The following is a 16185-nucleotide window of genomic DNA, read 5'->3' as shown; positions in this document are numbered from 1 at the left end:
TGGTAAACTGTATACTGTCTTTATATAGCAACTCAGTCTTATACAGCAACACAAAACTGCATGTGTTAGCCTTCTGTTACTTTGATGAAACGCCTGTGTGTGGTAGTTTGAATGAGAATTTCCCCCAGAGACTCAGATGTTTGAAACTTTGGTCCCCATTTGGTGCTGCTGTTAGGGTAGGTTTAGGAGGTTTGGCCTTGCTGGAGGAAGTGTTACTGGGGATGGGGCTGGAGGTCTCAAAAGTCACATACCATGTCCAGTTCGCTTTCTTTGCTTGGTGTTTGTGATTCAAGCTTCCTGCCCCTGTCATGCCTTTTCTCCCCCATCATGGACTGGAACTCTCTGGAACCATAAGGCCAAATAAAATTCTTCTATAAGTTCTATAGTTGGTTGTGGTGTTTTAAAAGTAACAAATACAGCATGAGATCGCATAACGAGAAGCAAGGTCAGTGGGTTAATGAGTTTCAGAGGTTTTCGTCCCTAATAACTTGGGCTTGTTACTTTGAGGCCTGTAGTGACATAGATTATCATGACAAGGTGCACTTGGAGGAGCAAGCTGATCACTTCACGGTGGGCCAAAGAAAAAGTCCAAGAGACTTCGGTCCCACGATTCCTTTGGAGGCCATGTCTCCAATGACCTAGGACCTCCAACTAAGCCCGCTTCCTAAAGCCCCCACTAGCTCAAATAACACTGCAGGATAAACCTCCAATACATGGGTCTTTGGGGGACACTTAAGATCCAAACTGTAACACTGAGCAACAATCAAAAAGGAGTATAGTCAGGTTTAGAGTCATTGGACAATGGCATCAATACATTTGTTAGCTTAATAGTAACCTAAAAGCTACAATGGAATCGAGTGGGGAGTGCTGCCATACTTTGGGGGTAGCAGTAAGAGGAAGCCATTACTGTTCCTTGTCATGAGTCAACTCCCGCAAGAGCAGGCTCAGTAGAAAAAATGACAAAGTCATGGTTGAAGGAGAAAGGATGTCTGGTCCTGGAGTACAGCCATTGCTAACCCTGTCCTGGTCTCTTTCTCTTCCCACTTCTCTTGTCAACTAAGTGAATAGTAGTGGAAGACAGAAAGAAAGATCACGAAGTCTCTCTTTTCTTCCTTATGCCTTTTTTTCTTTTTTAAGGGTAAAAAGTCATTTTGCACAGGGATCCTCCCAACTGCCATCTCTAGGAAGAAGAGTCCAAGGAAGAGTATTTACAAGAATGTCTATTTTCTGCTGGTGCTTTGAGATATCAGAATTGGGTATTTTTTAAGAGGTTCATTTAACTATTTAGGAGGTGGAAAATCCAAGATTCAATAGCTCCATCAGTTTGACCTCCAGTCAGTATCCTCTTTTCTACATCATATAGCTGATGGCCTCATGGAAGGAGTGCATACAAGTTGGGGGATTACATGGTGAAAGAGAAAGCCACAGTGAGGAGGACCGAGTCTTGTTCCTTATCACACTTACAAGGGCACTACCTCCAGCAACTTCATTTTGAGTCTCGCTCCGTAGTTTCCTCTATTATCCCGATACTTCTGATGATCTAATTTCCTTACACTAAGCTCTACTTCTTACATGTTCCATTGCCTTTCCCGACACTGCTGTGCTGAGGGCTCTTGTGAAGTATACCCAAGCCATATCCAAATCATCGAAAGGAAAAGAGTAGCAATTATGAGAGCGAGTGTTTGTTAGCATCTGGGGTGAAAGGATGAAGAGTCATCAGTAGTCAGACTTGTACAGATCAGTTGAGACAGGACAGTTTAAATAAGACAAGTCGGGCTTGGTGGTACATACCTGAAATCAATCACAACACTGGAGAGGCTGCGGCAAAGGATGATAAAGTTAAGGCCAGTCTGAGGATAGGTACCAAGGACTGCCTCGGCAATGCAAAGTAAAACACAAAGAAGGCTGGGAGAAGGCTTGCCCAGTCTGCTCCAGGGTCTGGGTTCTATCCCTAACACTTAACAAGAAGAAAGGAAAACAGATTAAAAATAGAAGAAGAGTGTGGGAGAATGGTAGAGCACTTGTCTAGCAGGGTTTAGTCCTCTAAGCTCTCCTCCTGTCCCCATGAAGTGGGAGGGAGACGGAGTGGCTATTAGTGCCAACACTTAAGAGAAAATAAGATACTAGAAAAGTCATTCGATATATTGACTCCCAGGCCATTATTGATCTTTCAGAAGCATTTTGGTTAACAAGGGAGAAATAGAAACCACATTGTCAAGTTTAAATTCCAGTGGAATTACCTTTTTGTGGTGGTTCAAATAAGAATGGCCCCCATAGAGTCATATATTTGAACTCTTAGTCACCAGGAAGTAGAATTGTTTGATTTTTTTTAAAACTTCTTATTCTGTGTGTCTTTCACATCATGTGTCTTGAGCCCATTCATTTCCCGTTCCTGCATATCTGCCCTCTGCGCTTGCTGCATCCCTCCTCACCACCCCGATAAAATTTAAGAGAAAAAAGGAAAGAAGTGGGGGGAGGGAAATCTCATCATGGAAGCTCTAGTGTGGCACAGTGAGTCATGCTGTAAACTCTTTAGTCCATATATCTTTACTCGCAAGTGTTCATTGCAGAGAGTCATTGGTCTGGTCTGAGGTCTCTGGTTTCTGTTACACCATTAATGCTGGGCTCTCACTGAAGCTCCCTGGATATCCTGCTGTTGCCCTGTGTGGTGGAAATCCTGCAGCTTTGGGTCTGCAGGACCGGTCCCTTCACATGCTCCAGCAGATCACATGGTTGGATATTGGGGTGGGCCAACCCATAACCCTGGTTCTGGGCCTGGGTAGTTGCAGGGTTGGTCAGCCTGCCAGCTCTCCCCTGTCCTCCCTACCAGGGTGAGCTCTCCTGCATTGCCTTGGTGAGTTCACCTTTTGCAGCAGTGAGCAAGGGGTGGGGCCAGTCCTGCTTTCATCTCTTCAGGGTCAGATCTCTCACACCTATACTTTCAGGGCCACCTCTACTGTGTTGTCCAGGTGTGCCGCAGGGGCCACTTTCCTGAGTGCTGCAGCAGATGAGGGGCAAGGCTAGCTCTCCCGCTCTTCTGACCTCAGGGCCAGCTCTCCCTCCTGCCTCAGGCATTGATGGTAGAGCATGGGAGGAGGAGAGGGGGCATCTCTCCCCTGACATGCTGCCACATGACAGATGCGCAATGGAGACAGCTCTCCCATGCTCACAGTTTCGGGGCTGGCTCACCCACACCTTTGCCAACAGGACTGTGCTGCCCAGGCGAGGTACAGGGCCCACTCTCCTGAGTGTTGCAGCTGGTGGTGGGCAGGGCCAGCTCTCTCACCTGCCTTAGGCATTGGTGGGTGGGCATGGGGGGGGGGTACATCTCTCTCCTGCCCATGGAGTGGCACTATTTGAAAGAATTAGGATTACGAGATAGGATCTTGTTGGAGGAAGTGTGTCCCTGGGGGTAGATTTTGAGGTTTCAAAAGCCCACGCCAAGGTCAGAGTCTCTCTCTGCCTATGGAACAGGATGTAACGTTGCTCCAGCACCTGCCTGCTGCCATGCTGTCCACCATGATGACAATGGACTAAACCTCTGAAATTGTAAGCAAACCCCCAATTAAATGTTTTCTCTTATAATAGTTACCTTGGTCATGGTGTCTCTTTATAGCAATAGAACAGCAACTGTCATAGTTAGGGTTTTCTATTGCTTTGAAGAGACACCATGACCATGGCAACTCTTTATAAAGAAAACATTTGAGTGGGGTGGTTTGCTTACAGTTTCAGAGGTTCAGTCCATTATCATCATGATGGGGAGCAGGGCAGCGTGCAGGCAGATGTGGTGCTGGAGCTGAGACTGCTACATCTTGCAGGCAACAGGAACTGACAGACACACTGAGGGAAGCTTGAGCAAAAGAGACCTCAAAGCCCATCCCCACAGTGACACACTTCCTTCAACAAAGTTACACCTTCTAATAGTGCCATTCCCTTTAGAGGCCATTTTCTTTCAAACCACCACAGTAACTAAGACATGTTTTGTGGAGTCAAGTTACCCTAAAAAATAAATAAGTTATATTTACTAATAAAGATTTAGCCGAAGAGTGAGATTGAAAATCCAAATAAAAATAGCTACAAAAAATGAAAGGATGATGTTTAAGAATGAAAGATGTGGAGTTCTACATTAGAAGGAAGGAGAGATGACCTGTTCTTAGAGGCAAGGGCCAGTGGGGAGATACTGATGAGAAACTTCGAACTGGAAAAGAGGAAATGAGGGGACTCCCAAGATGGCTTCAAATGTAAACTAACAAAGTTAGTTTGGCTAACTAACAAAAAAGTATGGCTTTTTGGTAAGAGGGAAGAAGTGTTGGATGTAGATGTAACCAACCGTCTTATTAAATAAGAAACACAGAAACAATGTAAAAGAGAAAGCCATGAGGTCAGAGCTCAGAGCTAAAATCTCACCCTTCCTCCTGCTGTCCCAGCTTCCCGAAAGAGCTATTTCTTTGTGTGTCCATCGGTTCAAAGTCATTCTGCCTTCTCATTGGTTGTAAACCCAAACACGTGACTGCCTCGTCACTGTCTGTATGTACAACCCTCTAGGTCTTAAAGGCATATGTCTCCAATGCTGGCTGTATCCCTGAACACACAGAGATCTATGGGATTAAAGGCGTGTGCCACCACCGCCATGCTCTTTCTATGGCTCTAATAGCTCTGACCCCCGGGCAACTTTATTTATTAACATACAATCAAAATCACATTTCAGTACAATTAGAATACTACCACAGTTGGAGATGCTGCTTAAAGAATATTTGAAACCCAATATTAGTGAATAATTTGAAGAAAATATGGTGCTGTAGTTGTGAGTTCCCAGGCTAGACTCAATCAGTGATTCCCCACCCCCATCGCCTCACCCTCAAGACAGGGTTTCTCTGTGTTGCTCTGGCTGGACTGGAACTCATTCTGTATATCTGGCTGGCCTCAAACTCACAGAGATCCACCTGCCTCTGCCTCCCAGTGCTGGGACTAAAGGCTTCAATCAGGGATTTTTAATTGCACCTCTAAATCAAGGCTTCTCTAAGACTCTTTTGAATTCTTCATGGTACCATGCATAGATTAATCACACAGTAAACATCTGTGGAATTGGTTGTAATTTTATAAAATTTAATTTAGAAAAGAAAGTAAGAAGAAAAACCAAAATTGCAGCAAACCCAAAGAAAAAGCTAGGGAAGAGAAAGCTATAGTATAGTGTTTTCACATTCCCAGGCAGCCCGGAAGCCTGGGCATAGTGATCTTTACAAAGTGGCTTTCTCAACACAGCCTTCATTTCCCAGGTCATAAAAGGGGGAAGCTGGAGAGAGATCTCTGCTTCAGGATTGTCTTCTAAGAATGCCACAAGCTCCTAATGCAATACTTAGGTACTCTCCTGGTGGTCTTCGATAATACAGAACTTCCCGTTTTCATAGATTTTTTGCTCTGCACTGCTTTATTATAGGTATAGCTAGATTAGCGAGTGTTGGCCCATTGGCCTTGGTTATTCTGACATTTCTAGAATATAAGGAGAAACAAGGGGCAGTGAAGCAGGTCAGCTGGTAAAGGCTGTAGCCACAAAGTCTGGTGTCCTGAGTTGGATCTGAGAGGACCAAGCTGATGACGTAACAGGCTGCTCAGTCTTCTCTCAGCGATCAGGCCTCAATTTCAGTTTCCTGGAACTGAGCAAGCGGTTTCTGAAAGAGCCACAAACAAAGGACAATCAATCTCCAAAACCCCTGTCAGCAGGGATGGGGAGAACGGCTCGTACTTAGACCTAAGTCAGTCTGATATATAACCAAATAAGGACAGAGTCTGGGACTTGTCCAGGCCTGCCCCAAAGTGGAAAATTATATAGCCCTAATCAGCCCCCGACTAGCCCTAGACAATTAGAATGTACTGCTATGATGGTCACTTGCTTAGGCCAATTGTAAATAATATGTCCTAGGAGCTCTCCTCGGCTGTGCTTAAAATCAGCCTTCAAGCTCCTTTAGGGGCCATCGCCATTTTGCCTTTGTGTGGAATGGACAGCCCAGCATGCTGGAAAAATAAACGATTTTGCTGACTACATACGTGCATGGTGGTCTTTTGTGGGACTTCTCCAGGACTCTGACAGATCCACAGGACCTGTATGGTAGGAGAGAACTGACTCTGTTCGTTTGGAATACATATACATATATATGTATATTCCTATATATATATATATATATATCTATTGTGTGTCTCCTACTAAGTCATGTGCATAGTTCAAAATACATTTTCCCTTCTTTATAGATTAAATTTCAAACAAATAATTACACATTGCCACAAATATTTAGAAAACAGTAAAAAAAAAAAAAAGATGGACAGTAAGACTAGAGGGGAACTTAATATAAAAGACAAAAAAAGATTTCCTGAGGGCAGTGCCTGTAAGTAGGAAACATCTAAGCTGACTGGAAGTGTGAAAGGCTCCAATCATGTGAAAAACAAGGGAGAGAATGTTCCAGGCAGAAAGGACAGCAAAGGCCAGTAGGCAGGAAAGAATGTGGCATTAGAAAAAATATTATTTTGAGCATAAAACTCCCTATCTTCATTATGTTGAAGTATGTTGTTTTTTAGTCGTAACTACACTCACATGTTGGACATCAGACCCCCCAGAACCCTTCTATCTCTCAAAATCAAATTGCATACTTATTGACAATACTCCTTTCGTTCCCAACCCCAGCAACCATAATTCTACTTTTCTTCCCCCTCCTCAACCTCACCCTGACTTTGAGATAGGATCTCACGCCACCCAAGCTGGCCTCAGAATTTCTAGGTTGCAAAGGATAACACAGAATTCCCGCTCTCCTCCCAAATGCTGGGATTACAAGCATGTGCCCTCATGCCTAGCTCACAAGTCTGCCTTCTATTTGTGTGTGTGGCCAAGTCAGGGACATCATGTAGGTGGAATCATGTAAGGTTTGTCTCTTTGTGGCTGGCTTATTTCACATAGCACAGTGTCTTTGAGCATGTGCCAGGGTTTCCTCTTCTGTGGCACAGGACACTGCATTCTATTATCCACGTATCCACTAACATTCCACTGTATGCATGTGCCACTTTCATTGATCCATGTATCTGTTAGAAGAGCTTGTGATGCTTCTCTTTCTTGCCCATTGAGATGAATGCTACTGTGAACATGATATATAAGTACAACGTTTTCCTTGACCTAGACAAATGGCTCAGCAGTTACAGAGGATCCAAGTTCAGTGGCCAGCACCCATGTTAGGCAGATCACAACTACCTGTAGCTCCAACTCCGGGGAATCTGACATCATCTTCTGGCCTCTCTGAGCACTCTCCTACAAGTGACACACACACACACACACACACACACACACACAATTTTTTTTTTACAAAGACCTTTTTTTTTTTCATACTTTATTTTTCTTTTGATTTTCTCCTTTTGGATATAGACTCTGAGGTGAGCTTGCTGGATCAAACAGTAACTTTTTAAATTTTTGAGAAACTTCTCTGAGAGGACCATTTTATATTTCCACCAATAGTGCAGAAGAGTTTCAATTTCTCCACTTCCTCAGGAGCACTTTTTTATGTTATTTTCCCCTCTGTGACCATCCTGTGGGTATTTAATGGTTTTTAAATTATTTTCTCTTAAGCTAGGATCTTGTGGTATAGTCTAGGCTGGCCTGGTTCTTCCTTCTCAGCACTGAGACAGGTGTGTGCCACCACATCTGGCTTTGTAGATTTGATTTACATTTCCTCACAATAGTGATGTGAAGCATTATATATATTCAAGTCTTTTGTATCTTTTTACAAAACAGCCTGTTGCTGTTGAATTATGAGTTGTTCATATGTTCTAGATATTAACTCCAATTAGCTGTGATTCATAAGCAATTTGTCTTGTCTTGTATGTTGTCCCTTAACCTTGTTGATTGATTGCTCTCATGTACAGGAGTTTCAAAGTTTGATCTAGTCCCACTTGTCCATTTTTGTTTTCATTGTTAATGCTTTTAGAGGTATATCTAAGACACCCCTGTCAAATCCAATGGCCTGAAGCCTTCCTCCTGTGTTTTGTAGTTTTTGGTCCTTACTTCATTGTGGGTTAAGTTTTGTATATAGTTAAGATAGGAAACCAGCTTCATTCTTTTACAACAGGATTCTCAGTTTCTCAATACTCAGGATTTTGATATCTATGAGTAAAGAGGAGGCAGGCCAGTTGATTAGAGCATGGTAAACAAGGAGCATAGTGGAAGATGAGATAGGGTCATGAAGGGACTTTAGAGCATCCCAATAATTTAGCAACCAGAGAGCATCATGATCAGATTTATACTAAAAAAAAAAAAAAAAAAAGAAAAAGAAAAACTTAGTACATTCCATGTGCAAGTAACATTAGCATCTTTGCAACTTTTCAGAGAGATAATGCATTTATTTTACCAGTATTTACCCTTCTTGCTTTTTTGTTTTTATTGTTGTTTTTGTTTGTTTGAGACAAGGTCTCTCTATGTAGCCCTGCCTGTCCTGGACCTCCTTATACAGATCAGGATGGCCTCGAACTCACAGAGATCTGCCTGCCTCTTCCCCCTAAGTGCGCCACTACTTCCAGCCCCCTTCTTGCTTTTTAATAATCATCTTTCCTTCTAGACTGTTAACTCTGTGAACCTCCACCTTTTGTCCTATGTACTTTTAAATCTGTCCTGGTTTTTGGAGGACACTGAGTGCTGAATTTACAATTGGTCTTCTTGCTTCAACTATCCTGAGCTCCTCTCTCTTTACTTCTCAGTATTTGTTATGGTAGAATCTTTTATGGAGGGATTTTCTTTGTATAATATGTACTCCTAATGGAACAGATTGCAACAATTCCTTGAGAAAAAGTATATGCCCTAACTTGCTTTTCTAGATCAAGTCCATCAGATTTATTCTTTAAAATAATCATAATGACCACATGTTCCATAATCTCACTCCTTGGCATATATCTTAATAAAAAGGACACCTTCATACAAATACATGAATGCCAATGTTCACAGCAGCAAAGTAGTAGCCCAAAGTGGAAACAGTTAACAGCCATCTTATCCAGACACAACGTAGAATGGAATACTGATACAGGGGGCATCAAAGATGAGCCTTGGAAATATGCTAAGTGAAAGAAGACCAACACAAAAGACCACTGATTATGATTCTATTTTTATGACATGCACAGAGTATGTAAATCTATGGAGACAAAGTGAATAGAGAAGATGGAGGGACAGATAGGACTAAGGTAGGGTGTTGTCATTTGTTTTTTGGCTCTGTTGGGGAGCCTACCACCCAGCTCCCAAATAAATCCACACACGGAGGCTTATTATTACTTATGAATATCCAGCCTTAGCTTGGCTTAGTTTCTTGCCAGCTTTTCTTAACTTTAAATTATCCCATCTACCTTTTGGGCTTTTCCAATTCTCTTCTGTAAATCTTATTCTTACTCTGTGGCTTGCTGTGTAGCTGGGTGGCTGGCCCATGAAGTCCTCCTCCCAGATTTCTCTTTTTGTATATTCTCTCTGCCTGCCAGCCCCACCTATTCTTTCTCCTGCCTTGCTATTGGCCATTCAGTTCTTTATTAGACCAACAGGTGTTTTAGACAGGCACAGTAACACAGCTTTATAGAGTTAAACAAATGCAACATAAACCAAAGTAACACACCTTAAAATAATATTCTCCAACAGCAAGGTATTTCTCTTTGAGGTTAATGAACCAGTTCCAGGACAGGTAGTGGTGAGGACAGCAAAGGAGCATAAACACACTAAAACCTACTGATTGCATATAAATAATATATATTTCAATTCTTAAAATGCTATTTTCAAAAAAATATAACCTTTTCTACCACATGTCTGAGAAATGAGGATAAAAACACACTATTCAAGCCAGGCCAGTGGCTCATGCCTGTAATCCCAACACTTTTGAGGCTAGGGCAGGAGGATTGATGGGACTTTGCAGTCAACTTGGGCTACATGGTGAGTTCTAGTTCAGCCAGGACTACAGAGTGAAACCTTGTTAAAAACAAAATAATAAACAACAAGCAAAACAAAACCAAAAGACCCTGCCAATCAACCAAAAACCAACCAACTGAAAGATGCACTATTGGGAGATGAAGTTTACTAGTGACAATAAAATGTTCTGGCACCATAAATTGAAATTCTTCTTAGGAAAAGAACTTCCTTGTACCCCAGCTACCTCATGGTAAGAAAAGAGTTTGCGTTTTAGAGAAGGATTACATTGGACTAAAGGGAATTTTGAGTTTGTTTCTTTGAGGATGCTGGATCAGAAATTTAAGATGAATATGTTGGGTGGAGCATTTCAGTGAATTTTATTTATTGAATTCTACTTTAAAATCCATTCCTTTGGTTGTGGAAAGTATTTTGTTATGGGCTGAGGACAGAGACACTAAAACCTAACACTTGAGATGCTCATGATTCAGAGTGCCGAGTGTTACAATTTTGAAGAAAAATAAGTTGTTTTTCAACATGTTTTTTTTTTTCCTGCACAGGAACTGGTTTACAATAAAATTATGGGGAAACCATTGTTACAGTGTACCCTTGCAATCTTCCCCAATGTCTAGGCTGTACATAGGATCCAGAAAGGAGACTTGTGAGTCCTTTGATGTAGGGGCCCCACACAAAGCACAGATCACTAACTTGGGGACCATTCCCTTCTCTCCCCATTTTCCCAGCGTTCCTTAAGTTGCTGCTCCAGGCCAAAGGACAAACAGCTTGCCTGTTTCCTGTGTGCTTTACTTCCCCCATTAAAGTGGATGAGAATTCTTCAGCAACCTATATACACATAGAAGGAAAATTGTACAGCTACAGATTTGGTAGATACAAGAAACTACTGAACAAAGAGAATATGGAGAGGGAAATGTAATACCTAGAGGCACTTATGACTGAACTCAATTAGACATAAGTATAATTTTCTTCATTTATTTCTAAGCAATTGGAGTTTATTATCAATTATATGTGTATGGTAGCCAGTGTGTGACCATCTCCTAGGATAATGCTAATTAATCTTTAATAAGTCTGGAAAGTTCTTCCAGTCAGAAAGGTCAGTTCTGCTCATGTAAAATTAATTTAGCAGCTCTGAATCTCTTTACCATGAATCTAAACAGTTGTATAAGAAAAACTCTTAGCACATTACAGGAGCTATACAAACGGAGCACATTACTACTATTATTTCAATCCAAGGACTCGGGTATTAGCTTGGGAATAACTTCTCAGGTCAACAGTATCCTCAAGAAAGTGTTGACACCCATCTAATAAAATGGCATGAAATCACTCTAGGTTGCTATGCCTGCCTTCCATTATTGCAAGACACAGGAGACCATTCATTTCTTAACTCAAGTGTAGAAAACAAGCCCATGAAATAGTTTCCAGTATTAGACGGGCCACTCCCTGTACACCATGGAGAATTCTCTTTGTCCCTTTTATATCCCACTCATGAAGTGCTTTCAGACTTGGACCAGTGCCTCCCACTGGTTGCAACTGATCATGGGAGGGCTTCAGCTGAGACGGACATTTGGGAAGATCCGCTTCTGCCTCTGGCTCTGGGTTTCAACAGCATGGGGACCTTTCAATTCCTTTCAAGTATCAGTTCTATGAATGGTTTTCTTTTTCTCTTGGTATTTTCTACAGACTAGCTCCTCAGTTATCCTGAGGCCAATGTAGGTACCATTTTGAATCCCTCAGTCTTTAATTCCCTCCCAGTAAGTCACCCAACTTTTCAGTCCTTCAAAAGCACATTTCTCAGATCATTTCTTCCCAACTACCATGGTCCTGGTCCTTTGTTAGCCTCTTGTGGCCTGTTAGGTTTACATTAAAGGACTGAAATAGAAAACTAAAACTTGCTTTTTAACTCATTTTCTAGTCTGACCTCATGCTGCTTTCCTCCTGCTTAAACCTTTGCCCCAAGGTTTCTCCCTCTCATGTTTATGCTCTGTATTGCTTTTCATTGCCTCTGCAATAAATGACCAAAAATTAGTACTGCAAACAATGTGAATGTATTATCTTTCTATTGCAAAGGTCAAAAGCTTGACATGCATTTCTATGGACCACAAAAGCATGTCCGCAGGGCTGTATTCCTTCTCCCTGCCTTGTAGGAGAGGAAATCAGCTTAGTCTTCCTTCCCAGCTAAGGCTACCCTTTTCCCTTGGCTTGTGGATTCCTTCTTCCATCGTCAAAGCCAGACACGATAGACCAATTCCTGTCATGCCACCAGCACCCTGGTTCTTGCTCTTCTGCTTTAAAGGGACCCTAGTCATTACACTGACTCACATGGAAAATCTAGGCTAATCTCCTGATTTTAATACCAGCTGATTAGCAACCTTAGTTGTGTCTTTAACTGTCTTACTTAGGGTTACTATTGCTGTGAAGAGACACTATGACCACAGCAACTCTTATAAAGGAAAACATTTAATTGGGGCTTGCTTACAGTTTCAGAGGGTTGTCCATTATCATCATGGTGGGGAGCAGGGTGGTGTGTAGGCAGATGTGGTGCTAGAGTAATAGCTGAGAGTTCTGCATCTTGCAGGCAACAGGAAGTCAACTGACATCCTGGGTGGATTCCTGAACATAGGAAACCTCAAAGCCCGCCCCCATAATGACACATTTCCTCCAACAAGGCCTTACCTACTCCAACAAAGCCACACCTCCTAAGAGTGCTACTCCCTATGAGATTATGGGGGTCATTACATTCAAACTACCACGACAACCTTAACTCCTCTGTACCAAGTAACTGATTCACAGATTCTGGGGCACTAGGATGTAGACATCATTAGGGGAAAATTATTTTGCCTGCCACATACTCCTTCCATCCTTTACCCACCTCCTCCAGATAGTCAAAAGCACATTTAATTTATTACTTCTTATTTCTTAGTTAATTGCCCCAACAACCAAGTACTTTTGAATATTGCTATCAAGACCTAATGTGTATATTATAATTGAGTAAGAATAACATGTGAATTATATATTCAGAGGTCTAGATTTCTGTTTTTTTTAAAGAATATATATATGGTTTTTTGAGACAGGGTTTCTCTGTGTAGCTTTGCACCTTTCCTGGAACTCACTCTGTAGTTCAGGCTGGCCTCAAACTCACAGAAATCTGCCTGCCTCTGCCTCCCGAGTGCTGGGATTAAAGGCATGCGCCACCACCACCCAGCTAGATTTCTGTTTTTGTAAGTAAACTCTACCATGTTGAATGGATTTATCTAAACTCGGTCTTTATTTTAAATATTTTAGATTTATTTCATGTATCTCAGTGTTTCATCTGCATATATGTATATGTACTACTTACGTGTTTGGTGCATGTGAAGTCAGAAAAGGACATCAGATCCCCTGGAACTGGAGTTATGGATGGTTTTGAACCACCGTGTGGATTTCTGGGAACTGATCCTGGGTCTGTTTTGAAAGAAGCAAGTGCTCTTAACCACTGAGCCATCTCTCCAGGCTTTTAGTCTTCATTTTAAATCATAGAGCTAATCAGTCTGGGAATACTAATATGACAAAGTATTTTAATATCTAACTTTAACTGCATTAATGATAACACATGCTTATTAATTATATATCATAGTTAAGTCTTGCAAGAAATGTTTCAAAAAGTAAAGACTAGTGATAGAGTCTGAGCTACAGGATATTCTAAAATATCTCTGCATCAGTGATGGCATTTTAGCAAATATCTGCCATGTTAAACTGCTCTGGTTGTTAAATGCTTTATTTAAGTTAAAGAAAGGAGGCCAGCAAAGAAGGAGACAGACAAGGTGCTTACATTTTTGGTATGGGTCATACTGCAAACAGCAATTACCTTTTGGAGTAGTATGTAAGGATCCAAAACTTAGGTTTGAATAGACAATACTTCTATTGTCTTTTCTGATGTCATGCCCTTTACAGAAAGAAGCAGCCAAAATTTTTGGAAGGCCTCTAGAGTAGCAATTCTCAACTTGTGGGCCCCTTTGGGGGTTGCATATCAGATATCCTGCATATCAGATATTTACACTATGATTCATAACAGTAGCAAAATTGCAGTTATGAAGTAGCATTGAAACAGTGTTATGATTGGGAGTCACCACAAACGTTGTGGGAGGGACCAACCACTCTATGATTGGATTTAAGGTCCACTCCATGAGATGAAATCCATGCCTGATACTGTTGGTGGTCATGACCTTAGGCTGGATAGGTATGGACCTAAGGGAAACCAGATAATATTGCTCTGCTAAAGGAACATATTAATAAAATGACTCTTAAAGACATTCTGCTGTAACCATAGATCAGTGCTTTGCTCAGCCACCATCAGAGAAGCTTCCTCCTGAGTAGATGGGAACTAACACAGAGACCCACTGGACAGTGTGCAGAGACAGATTTTAGATACTGAGTCCTGAATGATGCAGCTTCATCAAACCCTTCCCCTCAGGGTTCAGGGAGCTATGTAGAAGAGAAGGCAGACAGGGTCTAAGAGCCAGAGGGGATGGACGACTCCAAGGAAACAAGTGTCTTCCAGACACAACAGGACTGATGCACATATGAACTCACAGAGACTGTGGCAGCATGCACAGAGCCTGAACAGGACCAAGCCATGTGGAAGCCCAGCCCTGATTGGGGGAAGTGGACACTGTCATCCATACCTGATCAAGAAGCTACCTGCAGTTGATACCAGCTTGCAAAGGAAAAATTAATTTTCTTCAATGGCATCTAATGGAATATATTAACCACACTTAAGGTTAGGCCCCATGCCCAGCAGTAGATGGCCAACACAAAACTAACTCAAGGATATTTTTGTAGATTTTCTGTCTCACATTATTTTGTTTTGACATTTTATTTCCTTACTGGTCTTTTGCCTGTATGTTATGGTTTTCAATCTTGTGTTTTGATGGGATGTGTGTGTGTGTGTGTGTGTGTGTGTGTGTGTGTGTGTGTGTTTATTTTTTCCCCTTCATTTATTTATTTATTTTTAAATCCTGGGTGTTTTATTTCATTTTATTGTGTTTGCTTGCTAAAGCGGGGAGGGGTGTCATGGGGAAGATCTGGGAGGAGTTGGGAGAGAAGAAACCATGATCAGATATGTAATATGAAAAAAATTTCAATTAAAAAAGAAGCCCAATAAAGGATTATGGAATTTTTGAAGACTACTTTGTATTAAAAATTATGTGTACTCTAACTCTTCAGTGTCTGTGCTAGAGCCGTGTACACAGGCTGTGAACAAGAATTACTGGAAAGAAGCTGTCTGCAAAGGCTCATTGATCTCAACTTCAATGATGTGAAGAGGCTGACATGTTGCAGGTCCAGAGCCAAAGTACCTAAGGATATTTTTAGCCTCCTTAAAAGCTATTTAGTGTCCTCTGTACATGACTTAACACCTTTTGTCATCATTATGTAAGACCTCTGGAAAGTAGGAACAGACTTCTAGCTTTTCCCGCTTGGTTGTAACCATCTCACATACACCCACCAATGTATTTGGAAAGCATTACACAATGTATTACTACTTTGTGTGTTCTGTTACTATAAAAATTCCACGAAATTGCCACCTCATGGTATCTGAGGGACCTAGATTTGTGTTCCTGGGCTATGGTCACTCATATTTGGCTCTAGAATAAACCATCTCTCTTACTCCTTTATCAGGAGAGCTGTTTCGTTCATCGTCTTTTCAAAACAGCCCTTCCTTCACCAAGAACCTCTTTTATTTTCCTAAAACGAACATTTGAAAGGACGGTGTGCTCAAGAGACACAAAAAATATGCTTTTCCAGTTGACATCAGAACGACAACTCAAGGAAGCCGATAATAAAACGAACATCTTCAGTAGGGCCACTGTGTTTTGAGGGGCGAGGGAAAGGGAAAAGGAGGCACCTCGGAATTATCGGTGGTTAGTCTTTCCTCCTGAAATTTTACGTGGTTCCAGTATTGATAGCGGAGCCCTGTATTTCGGAGCAGAAGAAGCGGTCATTTCCCTCTGAATTAACCAAGAACGGTGGCAATGTAAGTCCGGGGAGAGGAGATGGGAAGGGAAGAGCGCTGGGTTGTGCAGGTCCGAGGCGACAGAAAGGCTCACATCCTCCCGAAGGAGAGAGAATTTCTTCCTGAGCCTCCTGCTCCTGCGCAGGTTAGACGTCACTCCACGGTGACTAGACGACCTCCTAATGCCCGTGCGCCCTCAGCTGGCGACGGAGGGAGCACAGTCTCCCGGAGACCGCTAAGGCTGCGCGCGCAGCCGCGCCCGGCTCCC

The 16185-nt window shown here is 42.1% G+C and overlaps 1 long non-coding RNA gene across 1 annotated transcript; it reads right to left on the bottom strand.

The window, feature by feature from the left end:
* Nucleotides 1–5399: 5399 nt before the first annotated feature.
* On the bottom strand, nucleotides 5400–16161 carry LOC143267819 (uncharacterized). Its single transcript, XR_013043365.1, has 2 exons — nucleotides 15810–16161; nucleotides 5400–5669 (listed from the first exon to the last, which is right to left on the bottom strand). It is a non-coding gene; the product is annotated as an uncharacterized LOC143267819 (long non-coding RNA).
* Nucleotides 16162–16185: the final 24 nt, after the last annotated feature.

Source organism: Peromyscus maniculatus, chromosome 11 (assembly GCF_049852395.1).
Source record: "Peromyscus maniculatus bairdii isolate BWxNUB_F1_BW_parent chromosome 11, HU_Pman_BW_mat_3.1, whole genome shotgun sequence".
Lineage (NCBI taxonomy): Eukaryota > Metazoa > Chordata > Mammalia > Rodentia > Cricetidae > Peromyscus > Peromyscus maniculatus.
Note: the sequence above shows the minus strand (reverse complement) of the source record. Positions and strands in the feature narration are given on the sequence as shown.